Source organism: Eschrichtius robustus, chromosome 15 (assembly GCF_028021215.1).
Source record: "Eschrichtius robustus isolate mEscRob2 chromosome 15, mEscRob2.pri, whole genome shotgun sequence".
NCBI classification, from domain to species: Eukaryota; Metazoa; Chordata; class Mammalia; order Artiodactyla; family Eschrichtiidae; genus Eschrichtius; species Eschrichtius robustus.
Window position 1 is genome coordinate 48,949,686 of NC_090838.1, and position 25,108 is coordinate 48,974,793.

A 25,108-nucleotide genomic window follows, 5' to 3' on the forward strand; every position below is an offset into this window, starting at 1 on the left:
AATTATAATTTTAATTGTGTTCAGCACACAAAAATATTCCCCAGAGTACCATCCAGTAGAACTCAGAGAGCTTTTACCTTTAGCTAGAGAAACTGAACTTTTGGGGGGTGCTGGGCTAAGAAAATTTGGACTCAGTGAACAGTTTCCTTCTACAACACCTAGAAATTCACTTCCTAGAAGATCTGCCCTGGTATCCAGAGGATTGGTGCTACATTCTATGAGAAGACCCAAAAAGGGTGTACATTTCTTCATGTCATTTTTTGGGAAAATGTTTCAAAAACACTTCATTTTTTAAAGTACACAGAACAGTGTAAGCAGGGGAATTTTAACTAGGAGATGAGTTCAATATGCGAATGTGGTAGGTGGGATAACGTCCCCCGAACACCACACACACACATAGAAGTCTATATCGTAATCCCCAGAACCTGTGTAGATGTTACCTTACATGCTCAAGAGACTGCAAATGTGATTCGGCAAGATTATTACCCTGGATTATCTGGGTGGACCCAATGTAATCATAAGGCTGCTTATAAGAGGGAAGCAAGAGAGTCAGAGAAGATGTGAAGACGGAGGCAGAGGTCGGGGGGGAGGAGGGGGGAGAGAGAGAGAGAGAGGAGAGAAATAGAGAGATTTGAAGATGCTGCCCTGTTGGATTTGAAAATGAGGGAAGGGACCATCCACAAAGAGAATGCAAGGACTTGATTCTCTCCTAGAACCTTCAGAAGGAAACACATTCTTTCTTTTTTTTTTTAAGAAACTGTTTGTTTTCCGTCAACCTATTTGCATTTGAAGAGTTTGTGGAAGAACAGCTTAAGACGACTCAGGGGTTGTTCCTACCCATTCAGTGGCCTGAGCAGTCGGAGCTGCAGACCAGTCTTCAGCGGGGAACTGCTGAGTGGGCACAGAGGGCACCTGCATGCCTTTGGACCAGTCCGCCACCTCAGGTTGGATAGCAGTGAACTCAGGAGCAGGAGTGGTCCATTCACCCTGAAATTCCTCCTTGGCCACAGCTTTCTCAGCTGCTACCTGTTATTCCTTTTCAATCTCTTCAGGATCTCTGTAGAAGCAGAGATCAGGCATGACCTCCCATGGGTGTTCACAGGACATGGTCCCACGCATGTGCAGAACTTCCCGGGCAAGCATCCACCACATCAGGCCCACTGAGTGAGCTCCCTTGTTGTTGCACGGGACGGCAATGTCCACATAGCACAGCGGAGAGTCTGTGTTACACAGAGCAACAGGAGGCAGGTTAATGTAACAGGCCCCTGTGAGAGGCTGGAGGTCAGCCCTGGGATCAGTAACCACCAGAAGTCTTGGCTCCCGGAAGGTTGCCTGGATGTGGTTAGTGAAGGTTCCAGGAGTGAAATGGCCAGCAATAGGAGTGGCTCTAGTGGCAGCAGCAAACTTCAGCACAGCTTGCTGGCCAGTATTCCTGGAGGATACAACACTGACATCAGCTGGGAATTCAATGGCAACAATGGCACGAGCTGCCAACAGAAGCTTATCCCAGGTTCTCTTCGGATTTATGATGTAGATGCCATCACTTTTCCTGTTGTAGATGTACTGTTCCATTTGGAAGTCAAAGTTGGTGCCACCTAAGTGGGTTCCCGCTGCAAGGAATTTGAGGACATCCTCCTCCTTCACTTGCAGGACAACAAGGGCTCCAGACATTGTGAAGGTTTCCCTTTAAGTTAGGATGGGAGTCCAGAACAATGCCGTATGGACCCCTGTCTGGGTAGTGCGGAAAGGAGGAACACATCCTTGCTGACACCTGGATTTCAGTAACTCTAATTGGGAGGACTGTGAGATATTAGGTTTGTGTTGTTATAAGTCATAAAAGTTATTGAAATTTGTTACAGCAGCAATAGGAAACTAATACAATGTATCAAAAGAAAGCACCATAAAGTAAAAGTACCATAGAAAGTACTTTAGAAAGTACCATAGAAAAGTACCATAGAAAGTACCATAAAGTAAAAGTACCAAGAAAAGAACCATAAAACTCTCCTAATTGTGAACAATAAAACCGCAATATGCTAGGGCTTAAGACTCTAAGTGGATTCTAATCAGAATCCGTTGGCCACCACTGTGCCTGACATAGAAGTGACACTCAGTACACAACTCTTATGTGTAAACTAATTAATAAAATACAAATAAATCATAGCCCTGTACATGGAGTTTAAATAAAAAATACATAACTTCCTACTTTTCAAAAATGCAGTCTCGGGCTTCCCTGGTGGCACAGTGGTTGAGAGTCTGCCTGCTAATGCAGGGGACACGGGTTCGAGCCCTGGTCTGGGAAGATCCCACATGCCACGGAGCAACTAAGCCCGTGGGCCACAATTACTGAGCCTGCGCGTCTGGAGCCTGTGCTCCGCAACAAGAGAGGCCACGATAGTGAGAGGCCCGCGCACCGTGATGAAGAGTGGTCCCCGCTTGCCGCAACTAGAGAAAGCCCTCGCACAGAAACAGAGACCCAACACAGCCATAAATAAATAAATAAACAAATACTTAAAAAAAAAATGCAGTCTCTGTGAAGGAAAATATGATCAATATATCATCAACTCAAAAAATCTAGTGTCCTCTAGATCTGATGACCTTGTTCAGCATCTCTCATGAGTAAATGTGTGATTGTTTGAAGGTACAGAGAGAAGACATAGCAACATGCTTTTGGATATTTGTTCCGTTTTCCTTTTCCTTCAGCTTTGCATAAACCAAACATATTCCACTTAGGAACTGCACAAATAGTCGAAGGTGGCATGAAGGTTGTAGCAAGCATGTTTTCCAGGGGAAGTATATTCTTGCATTTGAAATTGGCCATAGCTTAGCAACGCCAGCTTCCAAAACATTTATACCAAGCGAAGAGCTGCATATGCCGTTGTGCTCATGTACCGAAACAGCACCAAGCAGGGGTGCCTGACAGGGTGGAAAGGAAGAATCTCAAAACATGCTTATTTTCTTGTTATTATTGCTGTTTAAAATGGTTGTTTTCAACTGAGAGCATCACGCCTTTAACATTAGTTCAATACTGTAGAAAGGATATGTTCTTTACATTTAACTTTGATATGGTATCTTTTATGACTGGGATCATTATTATTACTATGAAAGAGTAGCTTCCAAATTGAAAAATGAGGAGCTCCAGTGGCATCTCCTGACTCCAGTGCAAGGCTCCCCCTCAAGTCGTCAAAGGGCCATAAGCTTTGTCTGTTTCCCTCCCAAATTCCCCTGAGTGGTGTGGGGTGCAGGTGATCAAGCCAATTGAGGGCAGAGGATAGATTCTGCTCCATCTTTTCTCCTGAGAGGAGGATTTAATCTATTTTCTCCTCCATAGGGACTTAGCTCTTAGTCCTGATGTCCAGATAGCTCCTTCCCCCTCACTGGAGATGACTTGGTTTATTAAAAATCACATGCAAAATGGTTTAATTGCATGGGAAAATACGTGGTTTAATTGCCAAGCAGATTAAGATGAACTATGGCCGCACCTAAGTATCAGTCATGGCACAAATTCTTTCTGTTAAACGTCAGAGAGTTGCCACTATCTCCCTGCAGAGAAAGTTTTCATTGCTCTGGGGTCAAAGCTGGAGAACATCAGGACATCCCAAATGCTTTCCTGGATGCATTTTCATATCTCCTTCCTGCCTTGTCCATGCTGTTCTTGGAAGAAGTTTTGACAGCAGAATAAAGACCTTGTGCAGAACCAAAAACAGGGCCTTTAGAGCAAAACACATCTGGGCTCAAACCTCAGTCCTGCTAGTTTCTGGTTGTGATACCTTGGATCTGGTAGATAGTCTCTCTGAGGTTTGGTTTGCTCATTTGTTAAATAAAATAGCATCACACAGTTTGCAGCATTGTCATAGTGTGATTGAAAGAGTTAAACCCCTATTATCTCTTGTCACACTCCAGAAAGAGTAGCCACTACTAAAATCCACAAATATCTCTGCACTGGTAGAGTCTGTATCAATCTTTCAGGCTCCACCATTACTGTTTAATATCTCCTTAAACTCATAAGTTGTCTGTGACTGAGATCCCAGCAGCCTCTTCAGATATAAAGGAAGCTATTACCTCAATCTAGTCTGAGTGTACAGTGTTCTGGAAAGAGTGGGAAGCTTCCCTTACAAGAGAAAGGAAATTCAAAAGCCAATTTTCCATGTAGAGAAATTAACCGGTTAAATCTGAAAGCCCAGGTAAATGAATCAAATTACCTGCTACCCTGGGAACCTGCAGGCTCTAAATTCTGACTTACCCTCCTACCCACCCACGTGTTGGCGATCTGTGACTACACTGTGCGTCTCCCCGACAAAACCCTCAGGTACAGCTGCTCGGTTTGGCCAGCTGGGGTTCTCAAAGTGTGACTGCCCTCTGGTGGCAGCTGCCTTCCCCATACCCAAATGTGATTGCTCTTCTTTCACTCTGTCCAACTGCAGAAAAGCCCAGGCAGCTGACTGGCCTCCGCTCCCTGTGCAGTCTTTTAGTGAGAAGGGAACCACTGACTTTGAGTTGCATTTTTCTACCTAAATATCTGTCTCCCGAAACCCTGCCAACAGTTAAAGAAATTTATCATTCCCTCTTTGCATTCTCTTTTCCAGACTAAGGGTATCTCAGATAAGGGAGAATCCAGATTCTTCATCATCTAGCTGCCTTTGGGGGATCTTCCAGGTTTCCTTCTAAAGGTGACAAGTAGACCTGAATATTTAATCCAGCTGCAATCTGAGCAACACAAAGCAGCACTTGGGATGCTGCCTCCAGGGCATCTGGACTTGCAACTCACACCCAGGCATGGCTCAGGGGCTCTCCTCTGGCTCTGGCCTATCACGTGCACTTCCTACTGCCAACCAAACATCTCTCACCTGGGTGGCCTGCATGCACCTCAGATTCCATAATATAAAATAGAACTAAGTTTCCCCAAACCTGTTCCTCCTCCTTCTGTGCTCAGTGCCTTGGATAAAGGTCTACCACCTCGGCTCCACAGCTGTTCCCTTCTGCCTCCATCACTACTGCCCTAATCATATCTGACACGCATACCTAAAAGTGATAACTCCCTGATTACCACAATTTTTTCTGTCTACAGAATAAAATCCAAACTCTTTGGGAAGGTACTCTGGTTCCTTTACAACCCGGAGGGCCCAGTCTGCCCTCTTTAGGCTCAATGCCCCCCTCACCACATCATCACACAAACCATCCCCAAGTATACCACACATTTCTTCCTCCACATATTTGTCAATCTGGTGAAATTCTGTCCACCCAGCTCTAAAACTCCACTCTCAATAATATATCCGCTGTGAAAACGTCCTAGGTTCATTTCCAATGCAGCAGAACTAATGATTCTCATCCTGGACTCATAGCACTTGTTGACTCTGTGCTTACAGGACATACCATCTGGCGTCCAAGTCTCAGACAAACCCTCTCAGCCTTGTGGAACTCTTAAGTTCCCTAGATCTGCAACCTCATCTTATAAAATTTTGTAAATCTAACACCAGGCATAGTGCTGGACATTTGGTGGGTGCTTAAAAATGTTTTGTGAATTAAGTCCAAATATCAGTACCGCTTAAAATTACATGAGCTTTTTAAAATGTTACAGTTCTAACCGTGGTCAATTAAAAAGTACATCTATTTAGGTTTTCACCTAAACTAGTATAAAGACAAATTTCCATTTCCTGTAGTTGTGTAGGTGATTTCTTTGGGGAAGGGGGAAGGTAGTTACTCACCAATGGCCAATATTCAATACTTGGGTCCATCTGTGGACCTGGGTTTCAGTCTGAGTTTGGTGATTAAGAAGGCAGTCTCTGAAGTTAGACATCTACATTCAAACACCAATTCTTTCATTAGACCTTAGGCATGTTAATTATATCTCTAGAATTGCTTTTATCTGTAAAATTGGAATAAAGAAACTACTTATCAAGATATGTGCCAGGATTAATTAGAATAATCCACGAAAAACATTTACACAGTGCCGAGCAGATAGTAATTGCTCTATAAATGTTAGCCACGGTAATAATTATCATCTACACATCCCATGTCTCTATGCACACTTATCATACATAAAATTCCACAAAGAAAATAATACAATTCATCGTGCGTAAATACCTTGATGAGAATTCTACTGAGAATTTCTTGATTTTATGAGTGTTGCTAATTCGGCTTAATTTCACCGTAGATACTAAATGTTGCCTCTTTCCCGTGAAAACAAACCCTTGCACAATGCCCACGTTAATAAGTACATAATGTAGAATGTTGAGCCACTGCTTTATGGGAGCTATATTCCAGGGAGTTACACTGCAGCTTGGTAAACAAGTAATTTCCTCGGCTGGACTCCAGTGCTGAAGAACCTAGAAAATTATTGTTCCCAGTTGGAAATAGGCTATTTCATTATTTTTCTTGCACATTGCGGATACTGCAACTTTTTAAATGCAGCAAAGATCACTGGTATACGCTTAGTCACTCTTTGCCTCAGTTCCCTTACGTGTAAAATGGGGATCGTAATAACAGGAGCTATCTTGTAGAGATATTTTGAGGATTAAATGAATTAATATATTTAAAGTGCTTAAAACAAGTGACTGGTCTAAGAACTTTAAATAAGTATTAAGTATTATTTTCATAGTAAATATCCTCATAGAGATAACAAGATTGCCTCAGGAAATCCAGAGCAGATGGATACATAGACATCGAGTAAAACAAAAAACAAATGAATAAAGACATAGAAGAAAACCATAAAACCAGAACCCTTTCCACTAGACCCTATGAGAACATTTGCTATTGGGATTATATGTCAGTAATGATGGTATCATATATGGCTATTTAACATGTTTAAGTAAGATAAAATTTACACAGAGAATTTGTATATTTTGGAGTTTAAAATATGTACAAAGAGTATGTGAATACTCATTTGAAACAATTTTGCTTTTGTCTCATCTTGAAAAACACAAGTAATAATTATCCAAATAAATGCCTTTGTTCTCCTGATTGATCAAGAATTTATAAAGTCTACTGTGTGGAATTACAGAAGCAAATATATTCAGAATGTATATTCCCATTGTCAGCGGCTTAGATTCTTTGCAACAATCAAATTACCTAGAGGGTAGTATCCTTTTATATATCCCTTTGCATCCTGGAAGTTATTCTGAATTGGCTAATCAGAAACTCCTAGGATGCTTGCTGAAGATACTTTGCTCTGAGAGTCCATGCCAGACCTATGGATCAGAACTCTCAAGATGTCTTCAAGGAATCTGTATGCCTTACAAGCACCCCAGGAATTCTGGTAACCATTCGATTTGGGAGCTGTTACTTGCATGCCTGGCAAAAGCTTCTGTACATAATAGGCACTAGGTAGGAAGCAATTTAGAAGTTGAAGTTAGAAACCCTTACTTCAACTTCTGGCTCTATTATTTGCCAGGAGGGTGATTTTAGACACTGATATCTTCAAAAATCATAAATTTCCTCAACTGTAAAATGGAGCCAATCATATCTTATAGGGTTAGATATAACCCTATCTTATAGGGTTACTGTGAAATTAAACAAAATCAAAAGTAAAGTACCAAACACAGTGCCTAACACAAAGTATATGAGTAATAAATGTTAGTCCTTTATAAAGATAATATTATTTTCAATAAATAGAGCTGGAATGGATGACATAATTTCTCCATTAAATGGCATGTGAAAGAGTCCTTAAATATTATTCTTCTTGTTCCCAGGAATTCTGTAAAGAGAGGGGGACTGAATATTTCTGCCTTTTGCCCACCCCTGTTAGCACTAACATCAATGCTATGATGTTTTGCAGATTGTCTGTTGCTAGAGTGGCACTTCTAGAAGACTCTTATTGTCTGTCTTTGTGCAGAAAATGGGATTAGGACATTAGTATTCTGACAATGATATTTTTGGAGGGGATGCTTTAAAATAAATTGCAAATCAAAGCATTTTGTAAGAATGCTGACATAATTACATGAAAATTTCTCTAAAACTAGACAGGATTCCTAGGAGAAGAGAAGTAGAGAGTACCAATCAATGGAAGTTTAGTTATTCACTCCACGTAGTCTGTTTTCATTTATTGACCCATCCTAAGACACCCTGTATCACCCCTTTAAAAATGTCCCCATCTGCATTTTTTAACAAGAAAAAGACCTAATAAAATGTGAGTTTCTCAGTGATAACAATGCACCTCACTTATCAACTTCCCATTGTTTAGTTGTCTTTGAAACTTAGAATCCCAGAGAATATTGATCTTGTCAAGTTACACAGAAGAAGGTAGTTTACACAATGACATTGGCTGTTTTATATTCACATAAGATAAAAGTATCAATTAAGGTATCAAGTACACTGTCCATATAGGCTCCTTATCATGAAATATTAGCATTTTCAAGATCATTAAACTTCTAGTTTTATCATTGTGCGGTGAAATTAAACTAAAAAGCAGATGTAATCTCTTGTTTCAATTTAGCATTGAATGAGGAAAGTATAAGAAACTTACAACCTTCCAAAATGATCAGTCAGAAATCTATACCAGACACGAAGAAACTGGCCCTGGAGCTCTGGGGAGGCAGGCATTGTAGGGTTGAGGATACTGGACTTGGATAGAGTTGATTTCCTATCTAAGTCTGTACCACTTGATACCTAATGTGGCTTTAGGCAAACCACTTAATTTCTCTGGTCATGAGGTTTTTTGTTTGTTTGTTTGTTTGTCAATCTATCAAACAGAAAAATAATTGTTGCAAGATTACTGTAAAGATTAAATAATATAAAATATATTATACTTTTCAACAGTGCCTAACATATAATGTATGCAATAAATAGTAGCTATTACTGGCTCAAACCAAATGTCAACATAGAGAATAACCTTCATAAAAATAATGGAGAATATATCTTCCTAAACAAATACCAAGCACCCTGTGGTTTTAGGTGCTCATAGGTAGAGCTATTATTGAGTATTTTTATGGAAATATCACTACTCAATTGCACATGATAATTTAGGTGGATAGTGTATTTCTACAAAAAAGAAATCTTTACTGTCATTCTATTTAAGCCTCCACACTATGTCAGGCACTGTCCTTGGCACTGTGGAGACAATGATACAACCATGGCCTCTGTCCCTGTAGAGTTTACAGTCAAGTGAAGAAGATAGATTATGATAATAATGCAATAATTACAAATCCTGTGCTTCTGTGACCACATACGCCCTGGAACTAGTGGATATTTTGAGATTCAAAATTTCAAGACTTGGCTGGCCTTGATTCCAATTTTATATTTAATAGCAATACGGGTTCTGGAGCATGGAATTCATCCTATTACTACTGAGCTAAGATTAGATTTAATTATTTATATGTAATTTCTTAGAAATTCAATGTTCAATTTTCAAAACTGAATGAATTATTAGTGCTTCAATGAACTGTATTTAATATTTACTAATTAGGCTTCAAGTACATAATATATAAATTCTTAACTCAATGTGCATATTTTCCCAGAAATACAGTCTGACAAATTTGAGAAAGTAAACCTCAAGCAAGCCCTAATCTCAGTCAAGTCCTCATCACAATCTGTTCCCTGGTTTTCTCTTTAGCATAATGACAGTAGCAATGCAACTGCCTCACAATCTCCTGAGTCCACTTATTTTATAGCAGAAAAGGTATTTGAAGAATACCCTAGAAAACAGAGAATTGTGATTGTGTAAAGGAGAGACATAATTTAGATTGCAGGTAGTCATGAACACTTCCTGAGGAAATGATAATTAACTTGAACCCTAAAGAATTAATAATTTTGACTCATGATGAAGGAAGGAGTGTTTCTCACAACAGGAGTATCATGGTGAATGTATTAAATAAACAGGTGTGTTCCATGCATTTTGAGATCTTTAGGGGTAAGAAATGTGGTTGGAGATAAGGACAGTGGAGTTGGCTGAGGCCAGATTATGTAGCATCTTGAAGGTTGTTATGGACTCTATCCTAAGTGCACAGGGAACCTATCAGAGATGGTAGCCCATGTGTCAGAGAGCCTAAGCAATGTTCTGCTATAATAACAAACAAGCCCCAAAGTGCTAGTGACTATCAAAACAATGGCATATTTTTTGGCTCACATGAAATGTCTATTTTATGGCTCCACTGGGCCTCTGCTCTGTATCTCGTTCAATCCAGGACCACAGCTGAAGGAGAAGCCTTGTAACCCATATGGCCAAGGAGAAAAGAGTGATGACAAAGTCCCTCAAAAACTCTTAAAAGTTTCTTCAGAAGTGGCACATGTAGCTTCTACTCACATCTCATAGACCAAAACAATTCACATGGCTAAGCCTGATCACAACAGAGTCAGAAACAAAATCCTCCCACAAGGAAACCCTAGGAGGAAGGGGCAGAAATTATTTCTGAGCAATAGTAAAATATGCCACAGAGCAAAGGAATGAGAAAAGTAAGCTTATATTTTTGAAAGATTAGTAACTTCAGAATAAAGAAGAAATTAAAGGACACTAAAATGAGAAGTGGGGAAACCAACCAGGAGTTTGTTGTAGGACTGAAGCTTAGAGAAAAGTCACTCTAACTGAGATGGTTGTGGAGGAAAGAAGCAAGCTGGATACACACGGGATATACTTTGGCGGTAGCGTGGACAGGATGACTTTGTTTCAAAACTGAATACCAGCGACATGAATGACATTAGCTCAGGCGGTTTAGACTTGACAACGTTTACTATTTAAATCATACAAGAGGAGAAAGAAGTAAATTTAGAACAAATGCAAGAGTTATCTCAGTAGAAATGTTCACTAATGAACCTTGGGAGTCGTTGGCCCCTTTCTTCCTTCCCTGCTGATGCGACACTGGAAGAACACAGTGTAGAATCCAAGATGCCCAAAGCAATCTATTTAATCATGATGATACACCTCAGTTCCCTCAGCTTTCAAGTTGGGACTTTATTACCTACCCTTCTTTTTTTTTTATGAGTGGGATTGTGTTCCTGTCTTACTGGTTGTTTGGCCTGAGGCTTCCAACACTGGAGCTTGTAGGCTGTTGGGTAGAGCTGGGTCTTGGTGCTGAGATGAGGACCTCCATGAGACCTCACTCCGATGAACATTCCCTGGGGTCTGAGGTTCTCTGTTAGGCCAGTGGTTCGGACTCAGAGCTCCTACCTCAGGATCTTCAGCCCAACCCCAGGCTCATGAACCAAGATCCCACAAGTTGCGTGGGGCGGTAAAAAAAAAAAAAAAGAGAGAGAACAATAACAAAGTAAAAAATAAAATTAGACTAGGAAACTAACAGATATGTTAGAAAGAATATAAAAATAAAAATATAGATGAATCGATAACCAGAAGGTACATCACTACCACAATAGTAAAAAAGAGGAGGAGGGAAAAGAGAAAAAAAAAAAAAAGGCAGGGGAGGAAGGCCTTGGCTGTAGCAGGCGGGGTCTAAGCAAGGGCGAGGTTTTGGCAGTGGGCGTGTCCAATGCTCAGGACCCACAGGGCTGGAAAAGGCCCTGGGGGCTGTGGGGGGTGGGGTTTAGGCTCAAGGAACAGAAAGGGCCCAGGCGTGACACTCCCACTCCTGGTCTCAGAGGGCGGGGGACCTCACCTGGAAGACCAGCAGGCTTCCTGTGCTTGAGTGGGCGGGGGTCCCCCCATGCCCCCAGGACCCACATGGCCTGGAGGGGGCTTTGGAGGGCAGGGGACCTCACCCGGAAGACCAGCAGGCTCCCCGCCCGAGTGGGCCAGGTGATCGCTCTCTGCTCCTTTCCTGCTCTTCCTGGAGAGTCCCTCCCACCTGCCTCTCCTGATGTCCCCAGCCTCAGGGACGCCGATCCTGTCTGGCCTCCACTTCTCCTTCCCGCTCAGTCCCCTACATTCTACCGGTTCAGTTTGGGTTCTTCCCATCTCCTTGGGTGTCAGAGTCCCCCACCAACAGCCGGCAGGCGCCCTACTTTGGGGAGAAGCTAACTGTGCATCTTCCCACACTGCCATCTTGACTCTGCCCCTATAGTTTTTCATTTTACACTTAAGTTCATGATTCATTTTGAGTTAATTTTTGTAAGATGTGGGACTTAAGTCAAGGTTCACTTTACTACAGTGAGTGTCAAATTGCTCCAGCACTATTTGTTGAAAATGTTACCTTTCCTCTATTGAATTGCTTTTGCACGTTTAAAAAAACATCAGTGGGGCAGATTTTTGTAGATCTACTTCCAAGTTCTATATTCTGTTCCTTTGATCTATGTCTCTCCACCAACACCACAAAGTATTGACTACAATAGCAATATAATAATCCTAGACGTCAGGAAGACTGATTCCTCCCACTTTATTTTTATTTTTCAAAATTGTATTAGCTATCCTATTTCCTTTGCCTTTCCATATAGATATTAGAAAAATTTCATCTAGATATACAAAAAATGTTCCTGGGATTTTGATCATAATTACCTTAAACCTATATATCAAATTGAGGAGAACTGGCATCTTTACTATATTTATTCTTCTAATCCATGAATACCTTATATCTCTCCATATATTTAGATATTCCTTGATTTATCTCAACAGCAATTTGTAGTTTTTAGCATGTAAATCCTGTACAGTTTTTGTTAGATTTTACCTAAGCATTCCATTTTGTGAACATTTATAAATGCATTTTTCATTTCAGTGTTCATATGTTCATTTCTAGTAAATTGAAATATAATCGGTTTGATTTTTGTATGTTGATTTTGTATTCAGCCACCTTACTGAATTCAATAATTAATTCTAGGAGTTACTATTATTATTTTGTTATTATCATTATTATTATAGATTCCTTGGGATTTGCTACATAAATGATCATGTCATCTGCAAATAGGAACAGTTTCATTTCTTCATTTCTGATCTATATGCCTTTTTATTTACTTTCTTTGCCTATTGCACTGGCTAAATTTTCCATCATTATGTTGAATAAGAATGGTGAGAGCAGATATCTTGCTTTGGCCCTGATCTTAGGGAAAAGCATTCAGTCTTTCACCTTTAAGTATCATGTTAGTTGCAAGTTTTCTGTAGATGCTCTTTATCAAGTTGGAGAAGTACCCCTCTCTTCCTATATTTGTGATAGGTTTTTTTTGTTTTGTTTTGTTTTTTTATCATGAATGGGTATTGGATTTTTAAAAATGCTTTTTCTCCATCAATTGACACAATCACATGATTTTTCTTCTTTAGCCTGTTAGTATACTGGATTACATGAATTGATTTTTTGAATAGTGAACCAGTCTTGCATCCCTGGAAGAAACCTCACTTGGTCATGTCACATAACTCTTTTTATATATTGCTGAATTCTATTTGCTAATATTTCATTAAGGATTTTTGCATCTATATTCATAAGAGATACTGGCCTGCTATTTGTTTGTTTATGTACTGCTTTTGCCTGGTTTTCATATTAGAACAATACTAGTATCATATAATGAAATAGAAAGTGATACTTCCTCTTCTATTTTCTGGAAGAAATTGTGTATAATTGGTGTTAATTCTTCTTTAAATGTTTGCCAGAAATTTCCAATGAAACCTCCTGGGCCAGGTGAATTCTTTTGGGGAACTTCTAAATTATGAAATAAATTCCCTTAATAGTTACAAAGTTATTCAAATGACCTATTTCATATTGTACCAGTGTGGCATTTTGTGTTTTTCAAGTAATTGTTATTTTTCATTTCATCTGAGTTGTTAAATTTATGTGGGCAGAGTTATATATAGTATTCCTTTATTACTGTTTTAACATCTAAAGGCCTGTTGTGATTTCCTGTTTAATTTCTGATATTGATAACTTATGTCTTCTCTCTTTTTTCTTTTGTCAACCGTGTCACAGATTTGTCAATTTTATTCATCTTTTCAAACAGCCAAATTTTTGTTTTATTGACTTTTCTCTACTGTTTTCCTGCTTTCAATTTTATTGGTTTCTGGGTTTATCTTTATTATTTCCTTGCTCTGTTTGCTTTGGACTTATTTTGCTCTTCTTTTTCTAGGTTCTTGAGGGAGGACCTTAGATTACAGATTTGAGCCTTTTCCTCTTTTTAATTGTGTGCATTTAATTCTGTAATACCCCTCTCAGCACTGCTTTAGCTGTATACCACAGATTATAATATTGTTTTCTATCATTTTTGTTTAGTTCAATGCACTGTTTGATTTCCTCTTCCCCAACAGACCTCCCTGATGCTCAGAGAAATTGATTCTCCCAAAGCCACAAGGTAGCAAGTGGCACAGATTGGATTGGAACTCAACTAGTCCAAAGTTTTGGCTCCTAAAGTCTATTCTTCCTGCTTCCCTAGAGCTCTGCAGCCAGCCCCGATGTGTCTGATATAGATAGGAGTCCTCATTGCTGGTTACTGCTCTCCATGTGGCCTCCGCCATGGGGGGGGGGGGGTGGAGGCGGAGGGGGAGGGAGAAGCAATTTTATTTAGCTGTGCATTGCTGAGAGTCCTGAACCTCCACGAGGTGTCTTCTGATACCGCCCCAGTGGGGAAGGTGGCAGATGCCTCATTACTTCTGCCTCTTCTCCCTGGCCCTTTGACTAGAGACACTAAACTTTTGTTGGTGTTTCTTTTTACAGTGCCCGATGGTATTTTCAAGTTGTCAGCTCCTTCTGTCTCAAGTCTGGGATATATATGAGGCAAAAAGAAAACCCAAGGAGCTCACACTGCATTGGTCCTTGGGTCCTGACATCCCTGGTCTGTCCCTCTTCTTTCAGAACCTTCTTTGGTTTGTTTTGTTTATAAAATACCCAGGATTTTGACATGTACACAGCAGGAGAAACAGGAAAAAGTGTGTCTCCTTCATCATCTTGGAAGCAGAAGTCCATACTGTACCAATTTTCAAAATTTTAATGAACAAACTTTTCTTTAGAATAAACATAAACATTTTTGAAAGGAGCATGCGTTCTCCCACATTAAAGTGGAAACAATATTTCCTTCACTGGAGATCCAGGTCACCTAAATTTATATTGATGGTTCTTATCAGCTGTTTTTCAATGATAAGAAGCATGTTATTCCAAGTATGTCACTCGGACTTATGTTTTTATTTCAGGATATGAACAAAGAATTTCATTTAAGAAAATACTTAGTATGGAAAAAATTATAGGGCATCTATTCAAACACTGACTTGGAGCTGATGGTATAAGGATATTCTGGCTGTTAAGTACCAGAACCATTTGGTCAAACCCATAGATTAAAGTGCAAATGCATCCTGCAGTCTTCTTGGAATCAGCTGAAACTGAGACTGGTTTAGTGACAAACATTCATTTGATGGCAGAGCCATAGCTGCCCTAATTTTAAAGCAGTTGATGGCTTCCACTGTTAAGTGCCATTATCACAAAATGATGCAACACTTATCACAGCAGCTGCTGCCAACATTCTCCTTCTCTCACATCCCATGCTATGTGAATTCCAGGCGATGAATATCAGATTGTTTTCGGTGAGAAGTGGTTGACAGAAAACATATTATGACATATATTATGACAGAAAACATATTCCCTTGTTCCTCTACTTATAAGAAGGCTCCACAAATTCAATGTAAGTGAAAGTCTGATGGAGAATTCCAGTTTCAATGCAAAAATTGTTCAATTCTTTGTGTATACAGCCATTAATCCCCACTCCCATTCCAACAGCAGACATAACAAATCGATCACCTCACACTCCCTGTTAACCTTGGTACACCATCAGTAGGATAGCCAGATTTAATAAACGAAAGTGCAGAAGACCCAGTTAAATTTGAATTTCAAATGAACAGCAAATCATATTTTAGTATAAGCCAATCCCCAACATAGCATGAGGCAAACTGAGACCAAAAAGTGTCTGTTGTTTATCTGAAATCCAAATTTAACATGGCATCTTATAGTTTATCTGGTAACCCAACATCAGAATCCTTCTTAACACTGCACTTCAGGTAAATCCTGTCAAACTGTTGCAATCTGCCTGTTACAGATAGAGGGCATCAGAAGTACAGAAAAGAGAGGACAAGTGGGAGTTTTAGAGTGGTGAGTGACATAATGAATTTATGTCTAAAAAAATGAGACATGGGCAGTATCTTTCGATGAGAGTGAAGTGAAGCAATCTCTGAATATTTTCCAATTACATGTGAATCACTTAAACATTATTACTAAAGACCAAGTTTTTGTGTGTGTGATCATATTGTTTCACTAATACAGTGGTTCTCAAAGCATAATCCCTGAACCAGCAGCATTAGCATCACCTGGGAACTTCTTAGAAATGCAGATTAACAGATCCACCCCCCCACCCCGCCCGCCGCCAACCCCCCCCCCCCCACCACAGCCCAACACCTACTAAATCAGAAATGCTGGAGTGAGTGCCCAGGAATCTAGGCCTAAAAGCCCTCCAGGAAATTCGGGCACACACTCAAATTTGAGAACTGTTATCCCATGAGTACAGCAAAGAACAATAGTTGCCCTGCTAGAGAAAATTCTTGAAAGAGAAGACTCCTTTCATTTTTCTGCCTACTTAGCTTTCTGTAAGTTTAATCAGAAAAGCCGGTGAACTTACAGCTGGCTCTTAATTTCAGCGAGATATCAACTCAGTACAAATCTAACATCTTCCCACAGAGAAGCTGTAAACCCTGAGTGAACACCTTGTCTTCTCCTTTTTTTATCCCTGCTGAGGACGGGGGTGACCGACGTTCTCTTCTGTTGCCTGTTCAGTGGTCAAGCCTGGTTATCATGACCTCCCCAAGCATAAGTCATGCACTAAGTGTCCGGTTTCCAGATTCAGTGTTCTCTTTAGCTGAATCAACAACAGTTTTTTAAAGTGTTCTCTTATCTAAATCAACACATCAAGCCAGACAGACATATCATCACTATCTTAAATTGACCTTGGTACCAGCTTACTGGAAAAACAAAACAAATGATAACTACAATATGAAGACACAACGCCAAAGGGATCGCACTTTTACAGACTTAACACTCATAAAGCAGCACCTTCCATACGTATCGTCATTATAATTCACATCAGGAGAGGCAAGATTTCCTACCCATAACTTATGAATAAGAATGCAGATTAAGGGTGTCTATGTAATTTACTTGAGATCACATAGTCAGGAAGTAATACAGGGTAAGTCCAATTCTTATGTTTTAAATTCACCACGAAAGAGTGAGCCCAGGAAACCCTAGTCCCCACGCTCGACCCTAATAAAAGCAGAACCCCAGACCTGCACTCTCTCTCTACCTGTGACCTCGCTGTGGCCCCAGGTGTGTCATGTAATTTCCAGGACTTGTAAGTAATAAACTCTTTTCCAAAGTTTCCTGATGGTTATTGCTGAAGTGCGTCCTGCAGTCATAGTAAGAACCACAAGGGCTGGTCCAGCCACAACATTGGTTATGGATAGCTGAGATGATCACACAACAGACGTGCTATAGAAAATCACTGATGAAGTTAGAGGGAGCTGAATGATCAGATTTGAGTATTAGATTGTTTTGGTGGTAGAATGGAAATGAAAGATGGAAAAATTGATAAAGAAGCTATCTTAACAGTTCAAATGGGAAAAGTCTAAGTAAGTTCACGGTTTCAGGGATAGAGAGAAGAGAGAAAGGATATGAGAGATAAACAATAGAATGGACAGGACTTGCACTTGTTAAATATGAAATTTCAGAAGGCAGGAAAATTTTGTATTCCTATCATATGTACCATTTTGTACACTAATATTATCACTTAGCAATATAATTGTGAACGTAAAGCAATGATTGTAAATATTATTATATAATATCACTTAATGATTGAATTATATACTATCATAAAGATGAATTATGATTTGTATAACCAAACCCCTACTTTTTCTTAATATTTAAATGTCTGTCTTATAAATATCATCGCAGCTAATATCCTTGAATACATCTTTGCACACTTCTCTGATTATTTTATTATTTCCTTAGAATAAATTCACAGACTGAATAAAATATAAATAGATTTTACAGATTTTTAAAAAATTTTTTTATATTGCCATTTTGCCCCCTTGAGATTTTTATTTCTTTTATTAATTTAAACATCTACCCGCCATGCATGACAGAGGCTATGTATTTATTCTCTCCCAGAGTACTGACATTCTTAAAGATTATATATCTCTGATAAGCAAGAAATGGCAAAAATTGCTGTTTTATTTTATTGCTGTCTGATTTCTTTAAATATCATCAGACTGAATAGTTCTGTATGATGTTTATAACTTTTTGCACATCTTCCTTCTGGCAAGCCTGATTATGCCCTGTGACCATTTTGCTATTAGGTCTTTTTTTCCATTGATTCTTAAGAAAGGTATTACATATTAAGAATTATGATTCTTTGTCAATAATTCCTACACATATTTCCTCGACGTTTTAATTTTTTATTTTTATGCTCTGCTGCAGACTGGACATTTGTGACCCCCAAATTCATATGCTGAAATGCTCATCTCCCAATGAGGATGGTGTTTGGAGACTGAGCCTTTGGGAGGTAATCAGAGGAGCCCTTATGAATGGAATTAGTGCTCTTATAAAAGAGACCCAGGAGGGCTCCCTCACCCCTTCCATGTTGTGAGGTCACAGCAAGAAGATGGCCATCCATGATCCAGACATTGATCTGGATTTTCCAGTCTCCAAAATCGTGAGCCATAAATGTTTGTTATTTAAGCCACCCAGTCTATGGTATTTTTTTTAAATAAAGCAACCTGAATAGACTAAGACATGCTCTCTTTTGAATCACAAAAGTATTCATTTTTGTAATTCAACCCATCAATATTTTCCCTATGGATAATCCATTGCATATCATGTTAAGAAAGGTTTCCTTACTCCAAAATTTTGTGAACATTTAGTATATTTTCTTTTAATACTTTGACTTTTTATGTAAATAGTTAATTCATCTTAAATTTATTTGGAAAAAAATTATGAAATAGGGATTCACTCTTCTTCACTTCACATTCACTCTTTTTGTCATACACTTAGCTACTGAATTAACACCACGGTTGAAGCCACAACAAGTTTGAATAATGACTAAAATTACCATGCAGAAGAGAGATACTCTATTTACTGTGAAAGTGATTCTCTTATTTCTCCGTAGTAAGATGGAATGGTTGTGGATGAAAGCCTGATTTGAGTTGATTCACAGCAGAACGGCAGGGAGGCTTGGAGATAAAAAATGTGAACAATTCTTTTGAAGAGTTTTGCTGTAAACTGCAGAAGAGAAAATGTGGTAGCAGCTGGGAGAAGTGCAGTCAGAACTTATGAATTCTCTGAAATAATTCTTCACACAGTTTTGTTTTGTTTGCTTTTTCTGGAGGTTGGATGAATAACTCTAAATGAGAGGTGTGGATACACACTGAAAGATAATGGCTCTTGTCATCCATGTAGTCTCTCTTCCTCTCTAAGATCCCATGGAAAGGATTATAAAAATATGTAAAACAAAGAGAAGCACAGCACTGTAAAATATAGAACTATGTCACTTTCAGGACAGGTATTTTGACAAATATTTGGAAGATAGAATGCAGGTGCATTGATGGCTTAACCAAAGCAGAAGAGATCAAAAATGCTCCACATAAGCACTGATCTTCATAGTGTAGCTATGAGCAAAAGTGGCCACGAGTGGCTCCAAGCAGGAGCTTGTTCAGGGCAGCAAACTGGGTGGATAAGAGAATAAGTGTCTACATGGATGGCTCATGTGCCCTCAACCCCATTTACCAATCATTATGCAAGACTTATCTAGTTCTATGGTATGATAAAATGCATGACTGGAATAAAGAGAGAAGGGCAAAATCTGAGATACAGCTGAACTTCCACAAATATCTGGTAATAGGGATACTAGACAAAATACAAAAAAATACAAGATGTGTGAACTTCAGGTATACAACAAAAAATATTTTAGAATAAGTATGTCCAAAATATTTTATGTAACATATTCACATGACATTATAGTTAATCTGAAATTAACATTTAATGAGGCATCCTGTATTTTTATTTACTAAATTGAGAAACCCTCCTTAGCAAGCAAAGTCAGTTTGGCAAATTTGGAGGTCCTGACCTCCCATCTTAGAGGAAAGTCTGCTTGACAATAGAATGACACTGTTACCCCTATTGTCTGCTTGACAATAGAATGACACTGTTACCCCTATTGTAAGTCAACTATACTTCAATTAAAAGAAGAAGAAGGAGGAGGGGGAGAAGAAGAAGGGCAAGGGGAAGAAGGAGAAGGAGAAGAAGGAGGGGAAGGGGAAGGGAAAGAGGAAGAGAAGGAAGAAGGAGAAAGGAGGGAGGAGGGAGGAAGGAGGAGGAGGAGAAGGAGGAGGAGGAGAAGAAGGAGAAACCTATTAAATGCAAAGGAAACCTTCACCAGCTACCCAGTCAACCAGTACTTCATTAATAAATACAAATGGTAAAACAAGAACCATCAACATTTGAGAAAAACAAAACAGAAGAACCACAGAGAGAAGCAAAATAAGAACAGGCCTTAATAATGCAGACAGCAGAAGAATATGTAAAAAAGAGTTCTAAAATTTCCCTTTACGTAAATGATGTTTTACTCTATGAAATAATACTGTTCTTCACTTTGAAGAGACAGATTATTCATCACTAACACCATAATAAAACATTAAAAAAAAAAAAACCTGAGGAAAGACCACTGGATTTGTTAATTAGAATAAATCCTCAATTTCAACAGATACAACAGAAATCTTTTAGCAGGTTGATTACATCTTTTAGAAGAGAAAAAAATAGTTATGCCTTATTTTGAAAACACATTAACAATATGAAATCATCCTCATAGATATCAAAATAGCTTAATATAGAGAAGTTTCTAGAAGAGCTTGCCAATAACAAAATCACCGAGATATCAAATAGTTTTGTTTTTCACGTCTGTTTTCATGTATAGATATATATCTCTCTATATATACATATATCTACAGATACATATATGGAGAGAGATATATTTCTCTATATAGATAGATAAACCCTCTTTCAAAGACACTATAGCTCTTTAAACAAAATAAAAATAACTGCTGTTGGGTGGGAAAATATTATTTAGCTCAAAAACTTATAAAACATAGTTTTACATTAATATATTGATATTTTTAGAGAAATGCTAGTTGTAGGCTATTTAAAATGTCAAAGAATAAATATTTGAGTGTTACTGGAAGAATTATTTAAAACATTATAACTGGGCTTCCCTGTGGCGCAGTGGTTGAGAGTCTGCCTGCCGATGCAGGGGACGCGGGTTCGAGCCCTGGTCTGGGAAGATCCCACATGCCGCGGAGCAACTAGTCCCGTGAGCCACAACTACTGAGCCTGCGCGTCTGGAGCTTGTGCTCCGCAACAAGAGAGGCCGCGACAGTGAGAGGCCCGCGTACCGCGATGAAGAGTGGCCCCCACTTGCCGCAGCTGGAGAAAGCCCTGGCACAGAAACGAAGACCCAACACAGCCATAAATAAATAAATAAATAATTCTCACTTTAAAAAAAAAAAACATTATAACTAAACTTAGGTTTAATTAAAAAATAAGAAATGAAAACAATTACACGTTTTCTTCTACTACAATATAAGCTCCATGAGGACACAGATTATTGCTTTCTTTCCTTCACTGCTGTATCCCAAGTACACAGAATAGTACCAGGATCTAGTAAGTTGCTCAGTACATATTTGGTGAATGAATGAGTGAATCATTATTTAAAGAGATTTGTTTGGTTAATACACTTGAAGAAAATTACTCCCTCCAATTCCTCAATAAGCCTAGAAAAATATAGACCAGACTTAGATCGAACCTATTCAGCAAAAATGGAATTTTGTCATGAAATTATAAAACCTCATGTTTCCAACCAGCTCCTTTCTGAATTCCCTTTGAGAGGACAGTAGGAGGTATAGTAAAATTAGGAAGAAGCAGCAAACCAATTAGGGTGTTCTCTTCACTTCTAAAGTTTATCACCCTCAGGGAAGTCACCATGAGTCTGGTGAAAGGATGCAGACACACTTACTGAGCCACAGTGGCTCCATTCAGTGGCTCTGCTAATGGACCACTGGTATCTCCAAGTTCCTTATTGCTTTTTGTTAACATGGCTTCATGTCTGTTTCTCTTTCTTATTAAAAGGTAGGGTCTTAGAAAATCACTGATGTTTGTTGACAGGGGACTTTTCTTTCGGGATAATAGAGTACAGTTTCCCAGATGCCACCTGGGCTTGAAAGTAGAAATAGGGAAAGTTTAGAGAACAGAGAAGCAAGTAAAATATGTTTGATGTTTCTCCCAACATTACATGTAGTTCATTCTCTTAACAGGTTAATAGTTGGTAAGGTCCTCAGGTCCAGAGCTCAGTTCTACAGAACGTGGAGCTCTATGCTGTTGATATTCCAGAGAGAGGATTGAGATGTTATTAATTGTTTACACTAGCATATTGTAAAGTTTATATATTTTTCAAACAACAAAGTATACTTGTACTTTGTAAAATACAGAAAATCAGAAATAAGAATATAAAAATCACATGAAGCATAACTTCTGTGGTATATTAACCATTTTAAATATATAACAGCTTTGTAGCTTTCTTTTCTTGAAAAATGTTATTGAAAAATGTCAGTTTTCTAGCCAATGACATGCTACCGACAGTTTTTTCCACTTCCTCAAGGTAGGCTTTTATGAGTTCTGGTGTAATGTTGCCTGGCTCTGTTTACTGAATCTCTCCCAGAGTGGAAAAATATCTGTGAATTCTGTTTTTTATACAACTGCAGAGGAGAAATTTTCTCTAAATTATCAAACAAGAAAAAAGTGACACGGAAATTTTTCTTTCATATAAAAACAACTTGCTTTGTCTCCCAGTCCTTCTCTTTACAAATGGCTTATGGTAATTTAGAAGATGCTAAAGAACTGTTGGCAAAACCCCATTTTTTTTGCCCTAATTCTGTATTTTTTTTTTCTTTCAACACACAAAATTTCAGGTTGATAAACTTCAGTATCAAAGGATGATATATAAGTTTGGGCATATCAACCAGCTTTACTTTCCAAATGGTTTTTAGAAACCTAATTTTATTTATTTTTAAAGCAAAATTCACATGCTGAAAGGGGAAAGATTTAAAGAGACAGAGGTGAGAGGGAGGGAGGGAGAAAGGAACAAACTCCTTTCGATTACATCATGGCACAAATTCTATTTTATTGCTTTGAAAATAGTGACATCTAGTGGACACAAGGTATTAATACCACGGTGTCTTGGTGTCAGAATTAACTGCAATTGTAAAAAGCAAAAAAAGAAGTCCAATTATATAGACACAGAAAATCATGAGGATTTTATAGTAATCAAAATTCACTGATCCACTTTCATATATCTGTTATTCTGCCAGTAAAATTCCAAACATAAAGTGACTTTATTAATTTGAAAGTCTCAATCATTGCCAAATAAGAAAAAAATGTTATTCCGTTAAGCCTTGAGGAAGGTTAAACAAGGGTACAAAGTCTGAGGCTGGTTAGCGAAAGTGCACACTGTGTGTATTATGAGAACAGACCACTTTCAACACTTCCTGCCCATATTCACTTTACAGTATTTGCCAACTGCAAATTATTCACCATATGTTTGTTTGCCATTTGATCCTTTTGTCTACAGCACATAGTTTGATTATTAATTAATCAAAGTAATGGTATAAACCTCTAAATGAACAGTGACTACTTAGCCTGCATTCAATTCTTCATCAAACCTACTATGTAGATTACTCATCTATGTTTGGCACTTTGGAGTTTACAAAGCAGTAATAATACTCCCATTTTATAGCAAGTAAAACAAATCTCAAAATACTTAAGTTAATTAGCTAAGCCAACAAAAGCAAACTCAATAAGAGAGTCAATGAATCCAGGGGGATAGACCATCTCGTTTTCCCACCATCCTCCCAATTGAAATTACAGGACAAAAAACACATGTCACAAAGCTGGATCCTGGCATAAAAACAAAAAAAAAAAATCCAAATTTAGATGGAGTCCAGATATAGTCAGAATTATAATGGTAACAACAGCCATCACTACTATTTATGGAGTACCCTCTGTAGCAAACACTATTGTAAGAAATTATTATTCTAGTTAATAGAGGAGGCATCTGAAGTACAGAGAGGTTAAATAACTTACCTAAGGTCATAATGCAAGTACCCTCGGGATAAATACACGGTTGCCCTCCTTTTGTCAGCATAAGTAACAACCAGTATAACATAACCCAGATTTTTAAATTAGAAGTTTCTCACTTGTGTAATTGTTCAGTTTCAATTAAGCAATTTTAGATTTTAGGCAATTTTAGACTTTAGAAAGTAAAACAAACCTTCTTAAACAAGACTGACTAAAGAGAGAATTAGAATTGGAACCAGAAGATTAATAACTGATTTATTAAAATCACAACTATATCGACTGTTCAGGGCATTGCAAATGATCATGACAAAAAGAAACGTGTGAAAGCTTTCAAAAAGAAATTTCCCTGTAATGGTACTGTGATTGAACATCCCGAATATGGAGAGGTTATTCAGCTTCAAGGGACCAAAGAAAAAACATTTGCCAGTTTCTCTTGGAGACTGGCATTGTCAAGGAGGAACAGCTTTAAGGTTCATGGATTCTAAAATGAACCTAAATAAGTGGAGAATTTCTTGAATAATTTTGTTCTCTAAACCCAGTTTGACTGCCTTGTGAAATGATTCTCTGCAGTAAAGGGACTTTTCATTTATTTAATCATTCAAACTTCCATTCACATCTGCATGATTACAGAAAACATGGGGTATGTAGGCTAGGAACACATAAGAAAATTGCAGTAAGATGGTAATGAAACCCCATATTCATCTTAACATGTTTCCAATGGAAAATATGTTGTTTTGAGTATGTATTTGTTTATATTGTTCAGTTTATTACTTTTCACTCGATTAAATATTTTTGTTGTATTAAACCATGTATGTTGCAACTTAACAATAAAAAAGAAATCTAGATTTTTGCTCCTTATCTGACCGGTTCCTTGAGACACACACACACACACACACACACACACACACACACACACCCCCCACAGGCATAATTTTTCATTTGCCCAATTTCTTCCTAAGTAATGAAAATGGCATTTTTAAAAAAAAAGTACATTGGTTTCTTTGAGTTAAACAAGGGATATTAAATTCATTTGTATTTATTGGGCAGTACAATATCTATAGTATTATAGGAATAATATAAAAGAGGTATGGGGCAAGTTA

At 38.4% G+C, this 25,108-nt stretch overlaps 1 pseudogene; it reads right to left on the reverse strand.

The window, feature by feature from the left end:
• Positions 1 to 810: 810 nt before the first annotated feature.
• Positions 811 to 1,671, reverse strand: LOC137777667 (small ribosomal subunit protein uS2-like; annotated as a pseudogene).
• Between the last annotated feature and the right edge of the window lie 23,437 nt (positions 1,672 to 25,108).